The 18184-nt window shown below is 39.0% G+C and overlaps 1 protein-coding gene and 1 long non-coding RNA gene across 2 annotated transcripts in view; one reads left to right on the top strand and one right to left on the bottom strand.

Annotated features, from left to right (window-relative positions):
- Positions 1 to 18184, bottom strand: part of LOC136827951 (uncharacterized) — a 505229-nt gene that overhangs the window by 346178 nt on the left and 140867 nt on the right. The gene's annotated exons all lie outside the window — the stretch shown is intronic.
- LOC136827943 (uncharacterized) overlaps positions 6739 to 18184 on the top strand; it is a 42426-nt gene continuing 30980 nt past the window's right edge. Inside the window, exon 1 of the long non-coding RNA XR_010849854.1 lies at positions 6739 to 6892. This is a non-coding gene — a long non-coding RNA (uncharacterized lncRNA). The remainder of the gene's footprint in view (positions 6893 to 18184) is intronic.

Here is an 18184-nt window from a genome sequence, read left to right as displayed (position 1 = left end):
AAACATTCTGTCTCTATACGGTACTGCATTTTTCATCTGGATGCAATTGCATTGGCCCTCTCTCTCTCTCAACTGCCTAACTGATATACTCTTTCAGTGATTCTTACACATGCAGGCAAACACTTGCACAAAGAAATGTGTGTGTATATATATGTATATATATATATATATATATATATATATATATATATATATATATATATATATATATATATATATATATATATATATATATATATATATATATATATATATTTATAAATATTACTGCTGTTCGCCCTCGATGTATTTATGTGTAGTAATATTAGTCAGATTGACCTCGACAGAGAACATCTCTGTCCCGCAGGTAGGCCAGGCAATTCAAAATAACGATCACAGCAGACAGACGCGCTCCGGCATAGGCAGGAAATAGGCCTGCAGTTCAAAACAAAATATGCTCATGGCATTAGGACCTAAACCTCAGAGAGGGTTTCACCCAATAATCTCTAGTAATGGTGGTCTTAAGTCATTTTTCCTTTACCCTAATGCATTTCATGTATGTCTTGTCAAGGTCGGAGTGCCTGAAGGCCGTAAAGATGCAGCCAGTCAACTTGCGGAATGCAAGCGAGGTCAGAGAGAGACAGGCCATGAACGAGAGAGTACGCCGTGTAGCGTGCCGGAACGGTATCCTTTGTCCCTTTACACCACTTTTGCTCCTACGTCTATATTCATTAGTGAATTGGGAAGACTGCTAGTAATGTATTCGAGTGTCCGCAGCGCGCAAACGACTGACGCTCAAGGTAAGTCCCATTCTTGTTCAAGTCATTTATGGACCAATAACTTTTCTGTATTTCTGTTTCTTGAGCCATCCTCCAGCCACCACTTACGGGTAATCGCTGTACAAAGTCTAGATTAAGCCAAATTATTATATTGTTTAGCGTTAGCCGAATTCATCCCAGTAAGTCTCTGGGGATTTAGGCAAGTGTCATTTTTAATACTCTGGTATTCAGCAGTTTAGCGCTGATTGTTTGGGGATAACTGTTGCGTCTTTGTATTTAATACCATCTTAACAAGTAGAGATTTTTTCTGAGTCCGCAGTTGGTGACGTTTATCATAGTCTTTATTTCTTGAATATTCTTTGTTAAAGTTAATTACCCTTAACAGGCGACCTTTGGTTAATTAATGTCTGTCTTTGAGGTTAATCTATGGCTTCAAGTGACAGTGTTGTGTATTCTTGGAAGGGTACGCGAAACTTTACGTAAATTAAACAATAACTGATCAGCCAAGACACCCACGTGAATATTGACTTCCATCTTATGAGAATTTGGAGAGAAAAGGAAATTAATTCATTAATTCCAAAGATAAAAGTCAGATATTGAATTCCATTTTACTTCTTCCAAACAAGGAGCCAGGCATAATAATAAGTAACAAGAAGAATAGTTAGAATAACAGGTGTATAGTTGAGAATTAGTATAGGTAGGAAAGTGTGCACTGACAGCAGAGTGTCATAATTTGTACGTTGTGAGAAAGGGCATTTTTACCTGGCCGGATCATTCCCGCGAAAGTTAAGCCGTCCAGTAAACGGATCCTAAGGCCACGCGCGCAGAGTCCATTTCATGTACAAAGTAATTTAGTAATAGCGTCGGCAATTCCGATCGTTATTGTTTTCATATAGCGGGAATCATTCAGAACACCATGTCAGTGAAATAGCAAGCGAACGGAAATAGTAATTTTGCCATAAAATACACATTTTTTCAGTAGCAAATTTGGTCCGTCCGAACGACAGACTCATTTCATTTTGATGGAAGTCACTCCTTAAACGGACGTTTTCGCCGTGGAAAATACAATAACAAAAGACAACGTTGTTTGGTAATTTCGTTTTCCATCCTTAACGTAAAACGCTATGCATGATTGGTATATTTAGAGTAAAATCTGGATACCTGCATTTGTTTTGTTCTTTGTTTTGAATTTTGTGCTAAAAAGAAAATACCCGCCATCTTGATTCCTCCGCTGTGCAGGTAGTCGGAATTGTTTGAACTGGGTGCGAGAGGACCCGCCATTTGGGGTTCCCGCGCCGCCAGAGGTTGTTTGAATTTAGGCCTAACGAGCTTTGGCCGCCATCTTAAGACCTTGTTATTGTGACTCATTGTTGTGACCAGACTCTGTTTTCAGCCACTTTTGGAATTACTTTATGTAGAAGTCCGCCTCCTGCAATATCTTAGCTAGACAGACTTCGGTAGACAAACCAAGATATAATGAATAAAGATAGGCCTTAGTTAGGATTAATACAATAATGTCTTACAAATACCTGCTGTAAAAATCAAATAAAAAGAATTTTAAATTTTACGCTTAAAGTCTTGTGATGTCATTGCCCCTTTGAAGGTCATGATATAAAGCACCGCCATAGCTGTAAGACGACGATTCGCATTTTATTTAGAACCATGCCATTGTGCAATTATAAAAATCTTTTTGCTTAACATGTTCTCAAGCAGCAAGAAATTAGCTGATTGAAAATCTTCTCTCTCTCTTCATTCAAGTAAGCCGTGAAGTGATAACTGAGTGTACGCGGACCCGCTTTCAAAGAAAGACGGCCAACACAGAAATTAAATTAATAAGTAAAGAAATACCTCTGTCCCTAATAAGTCGATGAGGGCACGTTAAGCCTTTACAGTGATAAATTGTCGACTGAGGCCTGGTACCTATACCGCAGCGAAACCATAGTTTCACCTCTGAAAGAAGAGCTGTTAGCACTGGGACCAGCCACTGCAAGTACCTTTTAGAAAAAAAAAGGGAAACCCAAATTCACTTTATTCCACAGTGCCACAATTTGTTGCACTGTCATCAATTGAATAGCTTACTTCTCTCTCTCTTTACCTTCCTTTCTCTCATTCAATTGTTACACTCTGCAGGGGGTGTAGAGTGCCTTTCCTCCTATATAGCCTAGTTGGACTCTAGTAGAGGGTACCTAGGAACACATTGGCACCATAGTGCCACCAAGCAAGCATATAGAAAAATAAATAAAACCAAAACAAAAGGGAACACAGAAGAGAAAGTTCTTCTGGAACCTAACCTGCACCAATGCCTAGGGATACTGAGTGCCACCAGTGTGACCTGTACACGGCACACCCAACCACAGTGCCACCTTTTGAAAGGGTGCCACATCACTGAAGAGACACTTCCTCGCTGCCCAAGTACGCCCGTCGACCCGGTTAGACGCCCTTCCCCACCAGAACCATGGCAGCAGAGAATTATAAAACCTTCCTGGGGCTGGGGATTTGCGTAGATTCCAATGCCTGGAACTTACCACCTGGCCAAGGAGCAAGTGGACGACTCTTGGCCAAGCGGGAGAAGGAAGAAAGACTTTGTTAAGAGGAAGTATGAAGAAGTGATCAGAGGAAGTATGAAGCCGAGCAGAGAAGTATGAAGAACGAAGGGTGTACAGGCCGAACAGAGGCAGCTAGAAGAAGACAGAGAAGAAAGGAGATGACAGCATGAGTTAGCCTGCAAGGAAAGTGAGCTAGCCATCAAGGAGAAGGAGCTCGGAGCTGGAAAGAGCTAAAATGGAGAAACAGCCATGGCTAGACAGCAAGCCTCCAGCCCCACACCTGCTGCATCAACGCCCAATTTCGGAGTTATCAATTCCCTAGTCCCCAAGTGGACTGAGGATGCTTCAGAAGCATGGCTGGGAAAGGAGATCGAGGCTCTTTTCGATAACTACAGCACCACTGGGAGACATAGAGAGCCTTAATACTAGCTACATATGGAGTGGAAAATGGCAGCGTCAGCCACTGGAGAAGAGCCAGAGAGGCAACATGGTGGCCTGTAGAGTCATTGGCAAAGGCCTCCACGAAATAACCCCAGAAAATGGAGACAGCGTTCCGAGGTCTTGCCAAGGAAGTTGGCTGGTCTTGGACGGAATGGGTGTGTCACAAACCCAGTCCGCACGTGTTGGTTCGACTTGGCCTGCAATGACGTCTGAGGATCTTTTCAATCGACCATGCTAGAAGACCTTTACCAATGTGTGCTCAGTCCCTTGCTGTATATCTTAACGTATAAACAGCCCCCACACTTTTGGAAGCTTGTCGTGATACAATCTCAAGGGAAACCTTAATCAGTCACATAGCACCTCGTAAAGCCAATCGCTCCTCCGACCTACCTCTAACTCCAATCGCCCAAGAATGGACTGCTACAAGACTACGCACCTATTGCAAGAAGGTGGGGCACGCTGAAGCTGAGTGCTGATTTAAACTAGGCACTAATAAGCATCCTACCACTCCCAGCCAGAACTCCTCTCCTGATTCAGCCGCTCAGCCCTCTCCTCCAACAGTTACTGCAGGCCACCGAGCCCATCCAAGAGGCCCGTGCAAATCCTGTGGTGCTGCCAGCCACTACAATGCTGGATCTCCGGCCTGTCCACATCATGTCCCCACCACAAAATTTGTCAACCTAATTAGCACCTCATTCTCTGCGGCTGGTCCGCACCGGGTCCTTTACCCCGAGAGACTGAAACTCCAGTTCATCTCGGTGGCCCTCTTCAGAGCACTAGCCTGCCCGTGACTCCTCCGGGTCACAGTAGACACTGCGCAGACATTGCCTGGATCACTAGGGGCCTGCGCAGCCGGTGCCATGGTTGACGAAGAACCCGTGGGAAATGAAGTGATAGAGGCCACACCCATTACCGCTCCCATGGTCCAACTCCAGGCTACGACACCTGGGCATCTATACCCCACCACCTGGCGTGGTGGGTGGAATTCGGCCTGGAGTGGCTCTCTGTTGGGACGGATCTTCTGGGAAGCCCTGCTACTAATGCTACTGCAGCCACGTTACCTCTCCACGGAGGCCCATCTGCAACTCTCAATAAAGTTAGTCCCCACCTTCCGCCACCAAAAAAAGTGGTCCGCTGAAGGCATAAACCAAACTATTTTAGGCTCAGCTCCTCTCCAATCGCGAAGGGCTGGGCCCACCAAGAGGTCCCTCCCTCCCGAAGAGATATTCAGGAGGAGCAGTACCGCTGCAGGATGTGCAAGCGGACACCACCCACAAATTGGGAGGGCTGCCTGGCAAGCAACGCCCAGCGGACGCCCCCAAACAAGACTCTCGGAGAGGCTACGATCTCCTGCTGGGGCAGGAATCTCTGCCGCAGCCAAATTCAAGTCATCCACGAGGTATTGGACCTCCGGACCCCTTGTCAGGCATGCCTGACCCTCAACTGCTGCCAGTGCCACTTACGAGCACTGAGCAGTGCCACACTCCGTCCGCCACGGACGCTGAGCTACCAATTAAGAAGACCCTATGCCGGGTCTAAATCATGAGGCGAATCCTCTGGGAGACGTGATTCCATGCAGTTGGGATCATCGCAACTGAGAGCCCAGCACCCGACTTCTTCCCATTATCTCGACTTCCAGAGGATGAACCCTGGAGGATCGGAATGTTACACCGCCTCTGAAGACCAGGAACTGGCCTCTTCGAGTAGAAGTCGTAGGACCGCTCGCCCGGTTGTCGCAGCAGCCGGAGCAGGAGCCTCCTGGCTTTTTGAAGCTGCCCCTGACTCGTGCTCGCTAGCCCTTCTGGCCTGTCCCTAGAGTCAGTGCCTCATCACCCCCAAACCTGCTACTGATAGGCCTGGAGGAACCCAAGAAGAAGAAGAAGGGGCGGAAGAGAGCCCAGTAGTTGCCGAGCCATAAGCTCATCCAGGCACTAGTGCCCTCTCGGCACAGTGCCATACAATCTTAGAGTGATCCTGGCCCCTTGCCCAGAGGAGGTAGCCAGTGTGATCTCTCTTTTCCTTGTACATAGCCTAGACCACCTTAAGTACGGTACATCAAATTAGTAGCCTTGTTCCTTCCACTTACCACCGAGCCGCAGTAATCATGTAAGTAGCATAACTTACTTCAATAATCTTAACTATTGTGAAACGAGCCACGATGTCATGACACGCATGGACTAAGACCTCAGTGAGGCACCCATTTATCATAAGGAGGCAACCTCATGAATTAACTATTAATTATTAATTGTATTAAACATAAACCACGTTGTAATTCTGCTAGAACATTAACTCTATGTTGGTGCTACGGTCGGTTAGATAGGTTAGCTAGGAATATCATAGAATGTACCACTAGGCTAGGTCTAAAACATCACGATTGTAGAGGTAGCCTATAATAACCGTACACCTTCTAGTACTGTTAGAATTAGGTAAAGTAAAGATTATAGCTCATATCCTAGTTCTAGGTTAGGTAGTTCTGTAGCTAGGTAGGCTAACCAGGACTAATCTGCTCAGGGGAAGAAGAGTAACCTACTAGAGGCGAACAGCTTGCTTAGGACAGACCTTCACGCCCGAAAAGGGAGTGAAGGCCCTCTTAAGGGGGGGAGCTTTTATAAATATTACTGCTGTTCGCCCTCGATGTATTTATGTGTAGGAATATTAGTCAGATTGACCTCGACAGAGAACATCTCTGTCCTGCAGGTAGGCCAGGCAATTCAAAATAACGATCACAGCAGAGACAGACGGCGTCCTCGCATAGGCAGGAATAGGCTGGGTAGTTCAAAAAACAAAATATGCCCATGGCATTAGGGACCTAAATCTCAGAGAGGGTTTTCACTCAATAATCTCTAGTAATGGTGGTCTTAAGCTATTTTTCCCTTTACCCTACGCATTCGGCGATGTCTTTGTCAAGGTCGGAGTGCCTGGGGCGTCGTGTAAAGATGCAGCCAGTCACCTTGCGGGAATGCAAGCGAGGTCAGAGAGAGACAGGCCATGAACGAGAGAGTACGCCGTGTAGCGTGCCGGAACGGTATCCTTTGTCCCTTTACACCACTTTTGCTCCTACGTCTATATTAATTAGTGAATTGGGAAGATTGCTAGTATCAAGACTTCCGAGTGTCCGTTGTATGCGCAAACGACTCGACGTTCAAGGTAAGTCCGATTTTGTTCAAGTCACGATGGACCCAACAACTTTTCATTTCTGTTTCCTTTGTTTCATCCTCCAGCCACCAATTTCACGGGTAATCGCTACAAAGTCTAGATTAAGCCAAATTATTATATTGTTTAGCGTTAATGAATTATCCCAGTAAGTCTCGGGATTTAGGCAAGCAAGTCATTTTCAATACTCTGGTATTCAAGTATGCCTAGCGCTGATTGTTTGGAGAGAACTGTTGCGCCTTGTATTTAATACCATCTAACAAGTAGGAGATTTTTCTGAGTCCAGAGTTGGTGACGTTATCATAACAATATATATATATATTAGAGTATATATATATATATATATATATATATATATATATAGTGAGCATATATATATATATATGTATATTTACACACACACACACATATATATATATATATATATATAGTATATATATATATATATATATATATATATATATATATATATATATATATATATATATATATATATATAATATGCAATGAGCGTTTTCTCTAAAAGGATATCTCTAGAGACAAACAAGACAGTGCAATATTTTTCCTTTGAATTTCAGGATTAGTGGTGATCCCTGTGCAGAAAACTTTAAAACTTTCACACCAGTTGGTTTTCCATACACTTACACAGGAAACCCACAAGAGGTGTGTCGACCCGATCTACACACACACACATACACACACACCCTGTATACCTCTGCATCCTGTGGATTCTCTTGATTCCTGGATATAAATGCCCCTTCATTCCAGTACATCCTCTTCTTCTTCCTCCAAACAACGAAAATGGTCTTGAGTCATTAAGTTGAAAAGTTATGGTTAAGCATTTTTCTGGACGTTATTGCGACGAAATGGGATCTGGCGGCATGTCATTTCCTTTCATTTACAGTGTATTTTCGTTGCTCATTATTTCAGTAAAGAAAATGATAAGCAAGACAACCAAAATATAACGTGAAACTAATCAAACACGAGCGTGAGTAAGAAAAGTTTAATTGCGGTAATCCCGAAGTACCTCACACAATAGCATTACAAATTTAAATTTTCGTCCCTTTGATATCAAAGTGACACTGCTGGCCAGTGAATTATTTCGGAAATAGCGACACCTCATTGAGTTCCGAATTCATATCCTTCCCATTCATTTTATAATTTCAAAGAAGATTGCACAGCGAATGAAATGTAACACATCAATTTCCAATTTAGCCAGTGACGCAGAACAATTTCGACAAAGAATACACAAGTCTACAAATGAATGTTCAGATAATCTAGCTACCAATTCACAGTATTACCCAACAAATATCTCGAAGAATGAATAAAAATACTGATGTTGCAATCAACGTAACCTCACTTACGGAAGAGAAATACAAATGAAAAACTGAGCAGAAAATTACTTTAGAAAATATATTTTAGGTAATGCAGTAGGTATCGATGCGTACCCTACAAATCAGCGAACAACTCGATTTTTAAATCTAACAGCAACGTGTAAAGAATAATGGCTCACTGGATTTTCAGATTTGTCCAAATGAGCCGTATCAAAAATGTATGTTCCTAAAAATACATTTTATACATAAAATCTGATAATGTAATTATGTTGCCGGACAAGGTGGACGGAAAGCCTATACTGCTAATTCTTGTAACATCGGCCAAAAAAGTTCTAAGATGTTTTACAGATAATTTCAATTGCCTCTTTTGGATTTATTCTTAAGAAATATACAAAGAAGCTGCAGTTTTCGTTTATGATTAGGCAAGCAATCACAGAAAAATGTTATTCAAAAAATGGGAAAACTGTAACTTTATATGAAAATGATATACAAAACATCTCGAAACAATCACTCAGTTAAATGTCAAGAATCAAATGAGCTAAGAAATAAATTTAGAATGAATATATTATTTTGGATGATATATGTTTGTTTGTGGATCAAAATTTACAGGAACTGCATATATATAATATCTAATATTTTCCTTAAGCACTGTAAAAAGCAAAATACGACAATGTCCTCTATAATATTATTTTTCGCTAATAACGTCACGCAAGGCCAAGCGAAAGCAAGTAAATGTCACCGGGAATAGCCAGCTCAGGGATTGGTGGGGCAACTTGGCAAGATCTTCTAATATGTCAAGGATCAGCTTCAAAACATCCCAGCCACCTCTCTCTCTCTCTCTCTCTCTCTCTATAGCTCTCCGGGACTGCCTTGTTCTGCACGTCTCTCTGCTTCTCTTAAGGAGTTCCTAGTACATGCTCCCTCTCTCTCTCTCTCTCTCTCTCTGTATTTCATGTATGATCCCTTCTTGATTAATTTCCCCAACCTCTTTAATATAAATCCGACAATCTGTTTTCACAAACTTTAATTTCATGGTGCTTAAGTCGAGTTGGCTCCCATACCAATTTATCTTGTTTTAGCAAGTTTCTCGAGCCTCTGTTATATTCGTTTCGTAAAATATTTTCCAGCAAACCTGTAAATTAGCTCGAAAGAATAATTTAGTTACTGCTCTCTATTTTTGATGAAATATATTTATTTATCCTACAGAAATTGTTCGACTTAATACCTGGAAACTAGTATTGTCAATGTGATTATAACCTATACGAGGTTTTCCTTTTGACTGCCTACACACTACGATATCTAAATAAGGGTTAAATCAGGCTAACTTATTATATATATATATATATATATATATATATATATATATATATATATATATATATATATATATATATATATATATATATATATATATATATCATTTACTTCCAATAGGTACTAATTGCTTATAGCTTATTTAACACTCATTGGCTTAAAAATTCCAACCAAGAAATATTCTTTCCTAAGAAGGTTTGAAACTGGCTTGTTTCCAACGTCTTCGATTTGGTTGCTCAAATGGAAAGTTTGGGCAAATCTGGTAATTTCACAACCCAAATATGATCACCTGGCGCCATCTTGCAAATTTAAATTGGAGCTATCTGCCTTAGAAATATATATATTATTATGTATGTATGTATGTATGTGTATATATATATATATATATATATATATATATATATATATATATATATATATATATATATATATATACATATATATACACACATATACGCATGACAAATGTACTGAGGGATTTTAGGGTGCATGCAGTTTATTCCTAATATCATTCTCCCAGTTCAATGTCAGCGTCAGGTACATCTTCAGTTAAACAGTGGTCTACCTTGCGTAAGAGTGTAAGTTGGACTGGTAGATATTGCAAAGTATGCTTTATTATTAGATTAGCTGCAATCATGACATGAATAAAGGATAATTATATCTTTAAATTTTAGGATTTATGATGGCTAATGCAATTCAGGCTGTTTGGAGGTGTGTCCTCTCTACATGCAACAAATCTGGGCCATTCATGATATTCAAGCTACAAACTGTAAAAAAATGATCAAGAATGCCATAGCAGGGCAAGACGAAGACACAACTGACAAAATGTAAAATATTTTGGACTCCAAACTAGAGTAAACATAAGATTGGCTTCACAGAAACTGCTACAGTCCATTAACCTCGATGAACCATTTAAAACCTTGAAACCTAAAAAGAGAAAGCGAAGTTTGATAGATAGACACAAATAATACACTCTCCACCAGAATGAACAGATTACAAGAAGTAAGACTTTGATTTCAAAAATCAACATTTGGTTTATACAGTTTGCGATCCTGAAAGTTTGAAACATCCTGACAGTTTGGATATGGCAAAACAAAAATAGGAGAGAATATTGCAGAGAATATTGGAATTTTCAAAAAGATGCAAGGAGTAGGGAAGTTACACTAAGTTATCTAGGTAATCATGATTTATCGGCTGTGGTGTAATATAATTTTTACCCTTATACAGCATTCTTAAAAACCCAAGAGCATGCCACCCAGGACTGAAGACAGAAAAGAGGCCTATGAAGTTGCTTGTTGATGAAATGTGTACTTACAGAAAAACTGAAGCTTGGACACCCATCATGTTACATATAAGTATGTCAGTTACAATGGTCAGTTGACCTAAAAGCAAATGTTTACCATGCTGTTTATGCACTTGGGCGATGATGTGGTAGGACTTGACATAGAGTCCCACGGTATTCCGATTGACAAAAAATTAATATGATCTTGGTGCTATCACTTATGCCAAAACAAAGCAACATGTGAATGCAACAATGTTTAAGTTTCTGTCGTTCATAGGAAATGATAGGAGTAAAAAAGCCTCCTTGCTTGTTGTACTCAATATAACATCACATTACCAGTACACATAGTCCTACAAACCAGCATCGAATTATGCCAGTGATAATGATATTCTTCTGTACTGGATGGTGGGGTTGAGTCAGACGGTCAGATTCATATTTGAATAAAATATGACAGTTTGATGTTCCTGTGTCAGTTCAAAATTGCTGCCATAACACATGTCATGTCTATAGGATCAATGAAACCTAGTGTAGGCCTGCTCAGTTTGAGATCATAAGTCAATTTCTCTCCTCATGATCAAACAATCCAGTAGCAGGATTAGAGGCATTGCGCAATCTGACCTTAGGAGGGTGATGTTTTCTGCAGTGTACACTGGGAAAAACCCTGGGCTTAGATAAACAGGCTTATGTACACTCGGCAAGAAAAGTGAAGATACAGTTTTTTTAAATCTTCGGACATATATTGCTCAATAATGCGACATCTGGCAACTTTAGAAAGGGGAGGAGCTTCAGTCTTACGTGTGTTGGTTTTTGCTTGACCTCCTATAACTTTCAATCATATTCTATGATTCTGACATCATTGATACTTAAATGCAGTAGTAAGCTTTACAGTATTCGTTCAAGTTGTAATTTGCAGCGACAGTTCTGAGCAAACTAAACATTTTCGACTTAACATACCAATTAACCTTACACAAATGAAATTTATGACACCACAATGAACGGAATGCTTGCATAATCAGGAAACGTGATCTTCCATAGTGATATCAAGAGTTAAATTTGAGCAATGTCCAAGGAAAAACGTGGGGAACAATAAAGGAACGAATGCAATGTTACGATGAGAGAGAGAGAGAGAGAGAGAGAGAGAGAGAGAGAGAGGTTGCTGTTGTGTAAGAGGAGAGAGAGCTACTCATTTCATTATTTTTTTTTTAGAGAGAGAGAGATTTGTATAGTAAACTATGGTAACGTCAAGAAACATCCAGTTACTTGTGTTTTCCCGCCGAATCGTTCCACACATCATAGAGAACGCTCTTGCAGATTTAAATAGATTTGGTCAACTTACCGTAGCTGTTGCAACATTTACTGCCATTAATTCCAGCTGACATTTAACACCGTGAAATACAAATATGAATGTGTAAAAATTAAAGAAATTATCATTATCTCGTATGATGATGCAATAATAAGCCTGTCCATAACGGAAAACGAGTAAATATTGCCGTTCTGATAAATAGTACTACACCGAGATATCCACACACTATCTTTTAGATCTCTATGAACGAAGTCATCTGAGAAATTCTGATTACTTTTGGACATGCATGGTGTTTTTAAGTATCTGAACGTTTTTGTTTTGCAGATTTAACATATATCATATAATTTGCATTGTATTTTCATATACTAGGGTAAATTTACCGGGATTATGTGTTTTCTGTAAGAAAAAAATTAAAATTCGATGAACGAAATCTAAAGAAAACTGTATCTTCACTTTTCTTGCCGAGTGTACATAAAATCCAGTTCGGTGGTTCAAAAAGAGAAGGACGCAGAGTGGCTCAACAGACTGAGTTGGAACGAGACAGTAAGAAGTGGAATAGCTTCAGCTATAAGGTAACCAGAAGGCAGAGTAACCAATCATGAAATCACTTGTATGTTTGGCCTCATAACAAGCACACTAATCTTTTATCTAAACATCATCCTAACAAGATATACGCGCAGAAGTCACACATACTGATATTGGAATGAAAAAATACGCAGCTGTTTGTAGCAAACAAATAGTGTTCTGGTGTTAGTCCTTCCAGTTCCATAACTTAATAGTCTATCCTGGTTGGACGCATATTAAAGGCGTTCACTGGCTGCATCACAAAGTTGATAAAAGGTTCGGTTTTTGGAATTATAATTATGGAGTGAATATACATCATGCACCTTTCTAATATATCATAGACTAAAAGAGGACACCATCTATATTCTTTAGGTTTAGATTGATTACAATTATCTAAGTATTCTATCATCGGCTTTTGTTATTATAGTGAGTCACTACATAAGATGATTTTAAATGTTAACATTTACCAAGGATTAAACTTGAGTATTTGATCATATTTTTGAATACATGGATTACCAATTCTACCAGTTTCCATAAAACTGAGCCATTTACCCGCCATACCATGCATCCTCAATATCTTCTACATTGCTTCTCTATCATTTGTATCTTAAGCTTTTTCTAGATGCATGTATGACATACTTTTTCCATTAACTTATTTACCTCTCACAAAACTCTTGTAACAAACGCTTGATCCAAACACCCTATTCCCTATTTAAACCCACACTGCTCTTCCTCTGCTAAAACTTTCATCAGCTATCTTACACTCTCAATCAAAAATCTGCTATACATTTTCCTTGATATATTAAGCATAGTTATGTCTCTATAATTCTTGCGGTGTCCTGTTACCTTTACCTTATGCAAAGGAATGATTCCACTCACACATTCCTTCATTATCAGCCCCCCTCCCAGGCATGTAGTGAGTCACACATTCATCTCTGAATAGCATCATCTCATTTCATTCCCATTAACTCTTTGGTGCCTTTCCATTTATCATCTTATCATTTGTCCTCCTTACTTCCTCAGAAGTAACTTCCACAAGCATACCCATACTTACCCTAGCTGCTTAGCCCCTTCCACTCCTGTGTTTTTCAGTTCTGTCATTCTCTTATTTCTAAATTTAATAAATCCTAGAAAAAAAAAACAGGACTATGTTCTCTTTGGACAGAATCTCTCCATTCTTAGCTTTCATTCTGAGATCCATTTGCCCATGAGCCTTTCTTTCTGCATATCCTTCCCTGTAGAACAACCTCTTAGTCTCCGCGAAATCCTTGCTCACCTTCCAACCCTTTTTATCGCATGCATTCTTTTTCCCTATCCCCTTTGTTTGACTACTTTCTTCATACTCCTTCACTCGTAGATGCAATCTTATTTTTTTTGCTAGCAATTACATCTTAAATAATCCACTTTTTACCTTCACTGAACTTCTCATTTCCTCATCCCGACATGCACTAGATTATTGACTCTTCCCTCCTTTAACCCACCAACACTCCCTCTGACCACAAGACCCGTTCCTTGAATTTTACACATTCTTTATAAAGGCCTCCAGTTTTTGTCTTCAACCGTGGACCATTTTTTCGTCCTTTCCTTACTCTTGTGCTCTCCCCACTTCGTCCTTATCGAACTCACTCGTCTTATTTACCATTACAGCTTCGTGTTCACCTATCCCCAGACTCGCCCAGTATCACAAGTGGTAAAACTCCAAGAGCTCTAAACATTTCAGCTCCCCCAGACACATTCCCTTTTCGCCTTTCTCATTCCTGCATACTCGTATATACATACACACAATACTTTCACTTGCCTCACTCAGCACCAAACACATCAGTTGCCTGACATTTCTTCTTATCTGCCTCGCATTCATGTACATTTAAAACCCCAAGATGTATTGGCTTTTTACATGTCTAGGTATTTGCTAATAAATGCAGTAAGGAGCTAACCCCCTCCCTGGTTACTTGGCGATTTTTACACCTAGCAAAGAGGCATGAGTACTAATATTTTCCTACCATATTTACATATATGTATGTATGTATATATATGTATATATATATATATATTTAAAATGAATTATATGTATTTATACATATACATATATATTTACATAACAACCTTTTTAAAGTTAAAAGTTTTATTTATATGTATATGGAATGTAATTCATGTTGGAAAACATCAATAGAAAAAACCATTTTCACTTGTTTCAAACATGAATTTAGCCATTGTAGTTTTTCGTCCTGCACCAAACCCTTCCCACATAAAAAGACTTGTTTTATTTTTGAAGGATAATTTCCGCCAGTTATCTTACGCATCCAAAGGTCGAGCCAGTTATTTAAAAAAGCAGTTGCTGGCTTGAACAGTTAAAATGCCGCCATGAAAAGTTGGTCTCTGCGGAAATTGCATCAAAATTTCTAATTTCACTTTGGAACGGCTGAAAGGCAATTTCGCCCAATTTATTACTCAGATAAAACTTGGCCTATTGAAAGGCAATATCTTTACTAAATTTTGCTGAGCGATTATTCATGGCGGAATAAGTTGTTTTTGGGCTGTTTTTGCAGCGGGAGGCGTAATCATATTTTCTGTGAAAAATTAGAATATTTGGCCGGCATTATTTCCGCTATGTAAAACTATTTCGAACCTTTATGATAGTAATTGTACTTTAATTATAATTAATTAAATAGTTTTATATCTTACTTGTCATCTATGTCGTTTTCTCTTATAACATCGTCATTTCGGTTACAGACATTCTTGTTAGTGATATTTTGAACTGTTCAATTTCAGAAACCTTGCAGCTAAGGAGAAGAAACGTTCGTTTAGTTTGTAGTTTTCCAATTCTATAATGAAAACAGAAGGAAGCTGAGTAACTGACTGACTCCTTGAGTGTCATGAGCTGCTTTCAAAACATAAATGGTCTACGACACCGAAAATAAACGTGCTGCTGAAAATGTAACCGTAGAATTATCTTCTCGATGAAGATTACTCTCGCAAAATTATAATCCATACCATAGCTAAATATCTTAAATACATCTTTAAGTACCCTTAATACAAGCACGTTTACAAAAACCAGTTTTTTTTAATTGAAGTTGAGAATAATACTGATAATGAGCAGAGCTTCCTCTCCAAGTTTCCCGTGAAGAAGATATTCATCATCTGCATCCTGTCAGTAAGAGAAAAATTTTCCTAAGTCCCAGGTCCTTTGGCACTGAACTTGCAAATGACTAAATCACGAGGACCAAAAGTATTTATCATCAGTTTCACCTTCATCTTCTTGATCTATGTTTCGAGGCCCTCCTAAAGGATCTCTTGTCGTCTATAGTTTGTTCGAAATGCCTTTTACTTCTTCCTGAAGGTGTTCAAATATTTGTTGTTTTGGGGGATAAACTATTGAATAGGCTAGATGTAGTGAACTCAAAAGTCTGCTATAGAAGCTCGTTCTTGAATCTTTGTTCCATCAACCTAGCCATGCATTCGACTGTATATTAAAGCAGGAGGCATTCTACATAATTTCGCTCTATATTCTTTACCACATCCTACGATAGAGCACCTATTCCATATTCAGCTTCTGCTTTAATAGGCAGCCAATAAAACCGACATTAAAAGGGAAACGTATGTAGCCGGAAGCTCTCTTTGTGCGCTCTGCTTGAGAAGGAGCTATTGACTTGAACATCAATCTTTTTATTCCCAGACAAACTCCAGCGAACTGGCGCTCGACAAGGAAATAAAAATTCCTCCCTCTGTTTTATAACAAAAACAACAGTTGTTAGCCGTTTATGATTAGTGAATATAAAGGAAAAAATTCACCTAGGGTATATCATGGCGCTCTACCTGATACCAAAGCATACGTTAGCAATAACTGTCCCTTCAACAGAACGAAGGGACAGGTCAGGCAGTCAACTTTAACGAGGTCCTCAGAACAAGGTAACGGGGTACAGACACCGCCAAGGATTAGCACTGAGGTTTGAGGTCATGAGCCCTTGAATGGGAAAACAAGTAAACATGCTGGTTGTCAAAAATTGTATTCTTCGAATATACTTGAAAGTATATTCTAGTTAAGCAGACGACACAGTAAAGCAATTAAATAACTTGTTAAAGCATAACAAAATATAGACAAGAAGTTAAACTTTTTCAGCGCCATATGTGCACCAGTTACGGTTGTAAAGAAAAGACCAGAAATTCAAAATAAATTGAAACTTGTAGCAAAGTTAAGTATAGCTTAGTTTAACCAGACCACTGAGCTGATTACAGCTCTCCTAGGGCTGGCCTGAAGGATTAGACTTACTTTGTGGCTAAGAACCAACTGGTTACCTAGCAACGGGACCTACAGCTTATTGTGGAATCCGAACCACATTATAACGAGAAATGAATTTCTATCACCGGAAATAAATTTCTCTAATTCTTCATTGGCCGGTCGGAGAATCGAACGCGGGCCCAGCAGAGTGCTAGCCGAGAACAATACCAACCCTCCCAATGAGAAACTGAAACTTGTAGCAACTTCATCTCAGTTCCTGGGAACAAATCTTACGAGGAATGTCAGTTTGTTTTCCTGGAAACATCCTTCTGTTGTTTGCCATCATTACTGCTTGAATAATGCTACCAAACATCACATTAACGTCGAATATTTGTTAATAATATAGCAATCACTTCTTACTAAAAAAATAAGTCAAATTATATATATTATATATATATATATATATATATATATATATATATATATATATATATATATATATATATATATATATATATATAATATATATATATATATACATCATATATATATATAGAATTCCTTTAATATTATATATATATATATTTGAAGATTGGGAAGCCCTTCTTTGGCTAGATTGGTTGAGCTTCAGACTGTCACACGATGGGCGGAGTTCAATTCCGCCGCCGGCTGATGAAAGTTAGAGGAATTTATTTCTGGTGATAGAAATTCATTTCTCGCTATACTGTGGTTCGGATTCCACAATAAGCTGTAGGTCCCGTTGCTAAGTAACCAATTGGTTCTTAGCCACATAAAATAAGTCTAATCCTTCGGGCCAGCCCTAGGAGAGCTGTTAATCAGCTCAGTGGTCTGGTAAAACTAAGGTATACTTTTTTTTTTTGGAAGATTGGGGCATCTGGAACGCGGAAGATTTACCAGGAATAAAACAGCAAACAACCATCGTAGCATCTTATAAATTTATTTGGCCAAATTTTCGAGACAATGTCTCATCATCAGGACTGTAAAATACAAAGAATACGAATTAAGAATCGTCCTCCTGAGAACTGTGAATGTCATTCAGTTCTTAGCTCCCATAAGGTTAGGTACTAAACGTCCTGATATTCATATATATATATATATATATATATATATATATATATATATATATATATATATATATATATATATATATATATATATTATTTTATTTTTCTTTAATTTTTTAAATATTAAGTCTTTTAGTATTTTTTAATGTTTCTTCAGTGTTTGCTTTAGTTTAAGTTCCATGTTTTAG

Source organism: Macrobrachium rosenbergii, chromosome 42, assembly GCF_040412425.1.
Source record: "Macrobrachium rosenbergii isolate ZJJX-2024 chromosome 42, ASM4041242v1, whole genome shotgun sequence".
In the NCBI taxonomy this organism is placed as follows: Eukaryota; Metazoa; Arthropoda; class Malacostraca; order Decapoda; family Palaemonidae; genus Macrobrachium; species Macrobrachium rosenbergii.
The sequence above is the reverse complement of the archived record's forward strand: the minus strand, read 5'-3'. Positions and strand labels throughout refer to the sequence as shown.